The sequence below is a fragment of the Oncorhynchus keta genome, chromosome 2 (assembly GCF_023373465.1).
Source record: "Oncorhynchus keta strain PuntledgeMale-10-30-2019 chromosome 2, Oket_V2, whole genome shotgun sequence".
NCBI lineage: Eukaryota > Metazoa > Chordata > Actinopteri > Salmoniformes > Salmonidae > Oncorhynchus > Oncorhynchus keta.
The window spans coordinates 8,577,543-8,586,213 of record NC_068422.1 but is presented as its reverse complement, the minus strand read 5'-3'; positions in this window follow the sequence as shown (position 1 = coordinate 8,586,213).

Here is an 8,671-nt window from a genome sequence, read left to right as displayed (position 1 = left end):
TAGTCACAGAAAACCATACAGCCATTTTCGAAAGAAGGAGCGGTGTCAGAAAAGTCAGAAATAGCGTTATAAATATTCACTTACCTTTGATGATCTTGATCGGAATGCACTCCCAGGAATCACAGTTCCACAATAAATGTTTGTTTTGTTCGATATAGTCCATCATTTATGTCCAAATACCTCCTTTGTGTTCACGTGTTTAGCCCAGTAATCCAAATGCATAATGCGCGATCACTTGTTCAGAAGAAAATGAGTACCCAGAGACGATCCACGGTCCGGTTCCTCCCGTGACGATCCACAGTCCGGTTCCTCTGGCGACGATCCACGGTCCGGTTCCACGGAAGAGGAGGGATCCGCGAGCAGAGCGGGGTCTACGTCCCAAACCGGAGCCGCCACCGAGGCTAGAGTCCGCACCTTGGGGTACTGTCACGCCCTGACCTTAGAGATCCTTTTTATTCTCTATTTTGGTTAGGTCAGGGTGTGACTAGGGTGGGGACTCTAGTTTTTGCATTTCTATGTTGGCCTGGTATGGTTCCCAATCAGAGGCAGCTGTCTATCGTTGTCTCTGATTGGGGATCATATTAAGGCAGCCTTTGTCCACCTGTTTTGTGTGGGATCTTGTTTTTGTGAAGCTGCCTGTGAGCAGCCCAGAATGTCACTTTTAGTGTTCTTCTGTATTGTTTTTGGTGAGTTGCATATTTATTAAACATGTGGAACTCTAAGTACGCTGCGCCTTGGTCCATTCATTCCAATGACCAAGACAGTTGAGGTGGGATTGCCTTGCTTGCTCCTTACAGCCATTCGTATGGATAGTGGCTCCATGTTGGGTTTTAAAAGGATAGCGGGGCCAGTGGCCTAAATGATTGATGCCCCCCCCTGCAGCCCCATGGCTGTGTTCCAACCATTGTGACAAGACTGTTTGGATATTGTGCAATTGCTTTGCAGCTTGAAGTTAATAAGATCAAACACACCTCATATAGCAACCCGCTCTAGAGACAAGGCTGGGGGAGGGGGATTGAGGGAGGGGGACAGGGAGGGAGGGATTGAGGGGATTGGGAAAGGGGAGGAGGGGGATTGAGAGGGGAATGAGAAAAAAGGGCAAAGAAGACAGCAAAGAAAGAGAGGGAGAGAGAGGATGGGGGTTTGGCTTTGTGTGTCTATCTGGCTGACAAGTGTCTAGCTGGGCTCTCATGATCTAAACCTCCAAACCTCACAACAGCAGCAGCCTATCAGCCTAACCCACCGTAGCCATCAGCCGCCCTGGGAACACTGCAACTACCCACACTGCCTTTCCTCTGCTCCAGCTCCAACATTGATTAGACCAGTCAAACTGTTTCCTCTATGATGACGATGATGACCCGGCAACGTACTCTGATGAAATCTGACAGTCCCCGGCCAACGCTGAAATTGCACCATATTCCTTATATAGTCCACTAATTTGTCCAGCGTCCACATGTGACTCTATAAAGGGACTCTATAGGGAATATAGGGAACAAGGTGCCTTGCTGGATGCGCCCAAACCCATTTCCAAGGCCCAGTGCATGTCCCATATTCTTCCTCTCTCTGTCTGTCTTTCTGTCACCTGTGAGCAACACGTTTCTCAGGTTATTAACCAGTAGTTTAATAATACATAGGTCTGTGATTCAGCTGGAGGAAACTGGGTGCATGCCAACAGACAGACAAAGCCATATCGGCTCCACTCCAGCCACCACTTATAACATCCACAGAAAATACAGAACTGCCAATGGGGGCGGTGTTGCTGTTTATATTCAGAACTACATTCCTGTAATGCTTAGAGAAGATCTCATGTTAAATATTGTTGAAGTAATATGGCTACAGGTTCATCTGCCTCACCTAAAGCCCATTCTTGTGGGAAGCTGCTATAGACCACCAAGTGCTAACAGTCAGTATCTGGATAACGTGTGAAATGCTTGATATTGTATGTGATATCAACAGAGAGGTGTATTTTCTGGATGACTGAAATATTGAATTTCTTTCATCACCCTTCCCACTCAACAGAAAGCTTCAAACTTTAACTAGGTCCTGCAACCTGGTTCAGGTTATCAGTCAACCTACCAGGGTAGTTACAAACAGCACAGGAAAGAAATCATCAACATGCATTAATCACAACTTTACTAATGCTTTAGAAATGTGCTTTAAAGCAGTATCCAAATCCATTGATCACAATTTAGTAGCCATATCTATGAAAAACCAAAGTTCCAAAGCCTGGGCCTATCGTTTAGAAGAGGTCAAACAATACATTTTGTAGTGATTATTATGTAAATAATATTTGCTGGTCTGTGGTGTGTAATGAGGGGAAACCAAACGCTGCACTTGACACATTTATGAAATTGCTTTTTGCAGTTACTAAAAAGCATGAACTCATTAAGAAAATGGCTGTAAAAACTGTTAAATCCCATTAGATTGATGAGGAATTGAAAAATGGTATGGGCTGATGCAAAAGGTATGGCAAATAAGTCTGGCAGCACAACCGATTGGCAAACATACTGAAAATTGAGAAATCAGGGGACTAAAATAATAAAATAAAAAATAAACTATACTATGAAACAAAAAGAAGTGTGTATGTCGTGTGTACAGTACTACTGCATGCTATTTTTCATGTTTGTTTGACATATTTCATGTGGAAATGTTACGGAGCGTATAGAACACCCCTGGTTTGGAACCTAGTTCCAGCATGTCAGCATCCCCGTCAGAACACAGCGAGGTAAACACGGCACCTCTGACATGGTGAATGGGGCCCTGTTGAGACATGGAGGTGTTCCATTCTCTCTCTCTCTCTCTCTCTGGCACACACACACACACACACGCACACACACACACACACACACATTTACATTACATTTACATTTAAGTCATTTAGCAGACGCTCTTATCCAGAGCGACTTACAAATTGGTGCATACACCTTATGACAACCAGTGGAACAGCCACTTGCATCTAAATCTTGTTGGGGGTGAGAAGGGGGGTGAGAAGGATTACTTACCCTTACTTACCCTATCCTAGGTATTCCTTGAAGAGGTGGGGTTTCAGGTGTCTCCGGAAGGTGGTGATTGACTCCGCTGTCCTGGCGTCGTGAGGGAGTTTGTTCCACCATTGGGGGCCAGCAGCGAACAGTTTTGACTGGGCTGAGCGGGAACTGTACTTCCTCAGTGGTAGGGAGGCGAGCAGGCCAGAGGTGGATGAACGCAGTGCCCTTGTTTGGGTGTAGGGCCTGATCAGAGCCTGGAGGTACTGAGGTGCCGTTCCCCTCACAGCTCCGTAGGCGAGCACCATGGTCTTGTAGCGGACACACACGGACACACACACACACACACACACACACACACACACACACACACACACACACACACACACACACACACACACACACACACACACACACACACACACACACACACACACACACACACACACACACACACACACACACACACACACACACACACACACACACACGAAAACAGCCCCATAAGTAAACAGCCCCAAAAATAAACAGCCAGAGGTGCATCTTATTAGCCCACACTAGGTACTAGGAAACGGTGTATCTCTTTCAACAGAGGGTACCAGGGTATGTGCGAGGGGGGCATCAGACCTACACTAAGCCCAAACCTCCCACACCGCCAAACTTACCCTAGTAAAACTGACTATCCTACCGATCCTCGACTTCGGCGATGTCATCTACAAAATTGCTTCCAACACTCTACTCAGCAAACTGGATGCAGTTTATCACAGTGCCATCCGCTTTATCACTAAAGCACCTTAAACCACCCACCACTGCGACTTGTATGCTCTAGTCGGCTAGCCCTCACTACATATACGTCGCCAGACCCACTGGCTCCAGGTCATCTACAAGTCCATGCTAGGTAAAGCTCCGCCTTATCTCAGTTCACTGGTCACGATGGCAACACCCATCCGTAGCACGCGCTCCAGCAGGTGTATCTCACTGATCATCCCTAAAGCCAACACCTCATTTGGCCGCCTTTCGTTCCAGTACTCTGCTGCCTGTGACTGGAACGATTTGCAAAAATCGCTGAAGTTGGAGACTTTTATCTCCCTCACCAACTTCAAACATCAGCTATCTGAGCAGCTAACCGACCGCTGCAGCTGTACGTAGTCTATTGGTAAATAGCCCACCCATTTTCACCTACCTCATCCCCATACTATTTTATTTATTTACTTTTCTGCTCTTTTGCACACCAATATCTCTACCTGTACATGACCATCTGATCATTTATCACTCCAGTGTTAATCTGAAAAATTGTAATTATTTGCCTACCTCCTCATGCCTTTTGCACACAATGTATATAGACTCCCCTTTTTTTCTACTGTGTTATTGACTTGTTAATTGTTTAATCCATGTGTAACTCTGTGTTGTCTGTTCACACTGCTATGCTTTATCTTGGCCAGGTCGCAGTTGCAAATGAGAACTTGTTCTCAACTAGCCTACCTGGTTAAATAAAGGTGTTCTCAACTAGCCTACCTGTTCTCAACTAGCCTACCTAGTTAAATAAAGGTGTTCTCAACTAGCCTACCTGGTTAAATAAAGGTGTTCTCAACTAGCCTACCTGGTTAAATAAAGGTGAAATAAAATATTTTTTAAAAGGAACAACTAATTTACTGTCTGAGTGCACTAGGAACAACTATTTACTGTCTGAGTGCACTAGGAACAACTATTTACTGTCTGAGTGCACTAGGAACAACTATTTACTGTCTGAGTGCACTAGGAACAACTATTTACTGTCTGAGTGCACTAGGAACAACTATTTACTGTCTGAGTGCACTAGGAACAACAATTTACTGTCTGAGTGCACTAGGAACAACTATTTACTGTCTGAGTGCACTAGGAACAACTATTTACTGTCTGAGTGCACTAGGAACAACTATTTACTGTCTGAGTGCACTAGGAACAACTATTTACTGTCTGAGTGCACTAGGAACAACTATTTACTGTCTGAGTGCACTAGGAACAACTATTTACTGTCTGAGTGCACTAGGAACAACTATTTACTGTCTGAGTGCACTAGGAACAACTATTTACTGTCCGAGTGCACTAGGAACAACTATTTACTGTCTGAGTGCACTAGGAACAACTATTTACTGTCTGAGTGCACTAGGAACAACTATTTACTGTCTGAGTGCACTAGGAACAACTATTTATTGTCTGAGTGCACTAGGAACAACTATTTACTGGCTGAGTGCACTAGGAACAACTATTTACTGTCTGAGTGCACTAGGAACAACTATTTACTGTCTGAGTGCACTAGGAACAACTATTTACTGTCTTACTGCACTAGGAACAACTATTTACTGTCTGAGTGCACTAGGAACAACTATTTACTGTCTTAGTGCACTAGGAACAACTATTTACTGTCTGAGTGCACTAGGAACAACTATTTACTGTCTGAGTGCACTAGGAACAACTATTTACTGTCTCAGTGCACTAGGAACAACTATTTACTGTCTGAGTGCACTAGGAACAACTATTTACTGTCTGAGTGCACTAGGAACAACTATTTACTGTCTGAGTGCACTAGGAACAACTATTTACTGTCTTACTGCACTAGGAACAACTATTTACTGTCTGAGTGCACTAGGAACAACTATTTACTGTCTTAGTGCACTAGGAACAACTATTTACTGTCTGAGTGCACTAGGAACAACTATTTACTGTCTGAGTGCACTAGGAACAACTATTTACTGTCTGAGTGCACTAGGAACAACTATTTACTGTCTGAGTGCACTAGGAACAACTATTTACTGTCTGAGTGCACTAGGAACAACTATTTACTGTCTGAGTGCACTAGGAACAACTATTTACTGTCTGAGTGCACTAGGAACAACTATTTACTGTCTTACTGCACTAGGAACAACTATTTACTGTCTGAGTGCACTAGGAACAACTATTTACTGTCTTAGTGCACTAGGAACAACTATTTACTGTCTGAGTGCACTAGGAACAACTATTTACTGTCTTAGTGCAATAAGAACAAGTATGTACTGTCTGTGTGGACTAAGAACAACTATTTACTGTCTGTGTGCACAAAGAACAAGTGCAGTGGTAGGCTTGATTACCAACAACGACAAGTGGGTCTACAGGGAGGAGTTGAGGGCCCTCGGAGTGTGGTGTCAGGAAAATAACCTCACACTCAACGTCAACAAAACAAAGGAGATGATCCTGGACTTCAGGAAACAGCAGAGGGATCACCCCCCTATCCACATCGACGGGACAGTAGTGGAGAGGGTAGAAAGTTTTAAGTTCCTTGGTGTGCACATCACGGACAAACTGAAATGGTCCACCAACACAGACAGCGTGGTGAAGAAGGCGCAGCAGCTCCTCTTCAATCTCAGGAGGCTGAAGAAATTCAGCTTGTCACCAAAAACACTCACAAACTTTTACAGATGCAGAATCAGGAGCATCCTGTCGGGCTGTATCACCGCCTAGTACGGCAACTGCTCCGCCCATAACCGTAAGGCTCTCCAGAGGGTAGTGAGGTCTGCACAACACATCACCGGGGGCAAACTACCTGCCCTCCAGGACACCTACACCACCCGATGTCACAGGAGAGCCAAAAAGATCATCAAGGACAACAACCACCCGAGCCACTGCCTGTTCACCCTGCTATCGTCCAGAAGGCGAGGTCAGTACAGGTGCATCAAAGCAGGGACCGAGAGACTGAAAAACAGCTTCTATCTCAAGGCCATCAGACTGTTAAACAGCCATCACTAACATTGAGTGGCTGCTGCCAACATACTGACTAAACTCCAGCCACTGGAAAATGTATGTAATAAATGTATCACTAGCCACGTTAATGCCACTTCATATAATGTTTCCATACCCTTCATTACTCATCTCATATGTATATACTGTACACTATACCATCTACTGTATCTTGCCATCTTGATGTAATGTATCACTAGCCACTTTAAAAAAATGCCACTTCATATAATGTTTACATACCCTACATTACTCATCTCATATGTATATACTGTACGCTATACCATCTACTGCATCTTGTTTACATACCCTACATTACTCATCTCATATGTATATGCTGTACTCTATACCATCTACTGCATCTTGCCATCTTGATGTAATGTATCTCTAGCCACTTTAAACAATGCCACTTCATATAATGTTTACATACCCTACATTACTCATCTCATATGTATATACTGTACGCTATACCATCTACTGCATCTTGTTTACATACCCTACATTATTCATCTCATATGTATGTACTGTACTCTATACCATCCACTGCATCTTGTTTACATACCCTACATTACTCATCTCATATGTATGTACTGTACTCTATACCATCTACTGCATCTTGTTTACATACCCTACATTATTCATCTCTTATGTATGTACTGTACTCTATACCATCCACTGCATCTTGTTTACATACCCTACTTTACTCATCTCATATGTATGTACTGTACTCTATACCATCTACTGCATTTTGTTTACATACCCTACATTATTCATCTCATATGTATATACTGTACTCTATACCATCTACTGCATTTTGTTTACATACCCTACATTATTCATCTCATATGCATATACTGTACTCTATACCATCTACTACATCTTGCCTATGCTGTTCTATACCATCACTCATTCCTATATGTTTTATGTACATATTCATTCCTTTACACTTGTGTGTATAAGGTAATTGTTGTGAAATCGTTAGCTTAGATTACTCGTTGGATATTACTGCATTTCCGGAACTAGAAGAACAAGCATTTCGCTACACTCACATTAACATCTGCTAACCATGTGTATGTGACAAATAACATTTGATTTGATTTTGATTTTAATTTTAGAAAGAGAGGGTCCAGATTGTCTAGCCCAGCTAATTTGTTGGGGCTAATTTGTGTAGGTGACAAATACAATTTGATTTCATTGGATTTTGATTTGATTAACGGTCTGAGTGCACTAGGAACAACAATTTACTGTCTGAGTGCACTAGGATGAACTATTTACTGTCTGAGTGCACTAGAAACAACTATTTACTGTCTGAGTGCACTAGGATGAACTATTTACTGTCTGAGTGCACTAGGAACAACTATTTACTGTCTGAGTGCACTAGGAACAACTATTTACTGTCTGAGTGCACTAGGATGAACTATTTACTGTCTGAGTGCACTAGGAACAACTATTTACTGTCTGAGTGCACTAGGAACAACTATTTACTGTCTGAGAGTAACTAAATGTGTAAACAGCGATTTACTAGCTTACTTATTGGAATTGCTAGACAGCTAAACTAGCACTTTGTGCATGTCATGTGGAGAGAACGGCAGATCATTACTTTATTATATTCTTTTGATGTGCAAAGATTCCATATTCTACATTTCATATTCTGACATTGACAATTTCATATTCTTTTCATTTTTACATACAAAAGATGATCTTATAAAGTTCGACACATTTTTGGTAAAATATATACTTTATTTCTTCATACAAAGAAATAGTTTGAATGTTCAGCATTTCATTATTTAAAAACATTTCTTCCATTTTGCTCTTTCACTGTGTAAAATTCCTTTGATGTACAAGATACCACAAAATACTTGATGTCCGTGTTCCTTTTCATTTTTAAACATACCGAATTTGCTATACCTCTAAATATGAACCACATTATATGCAGA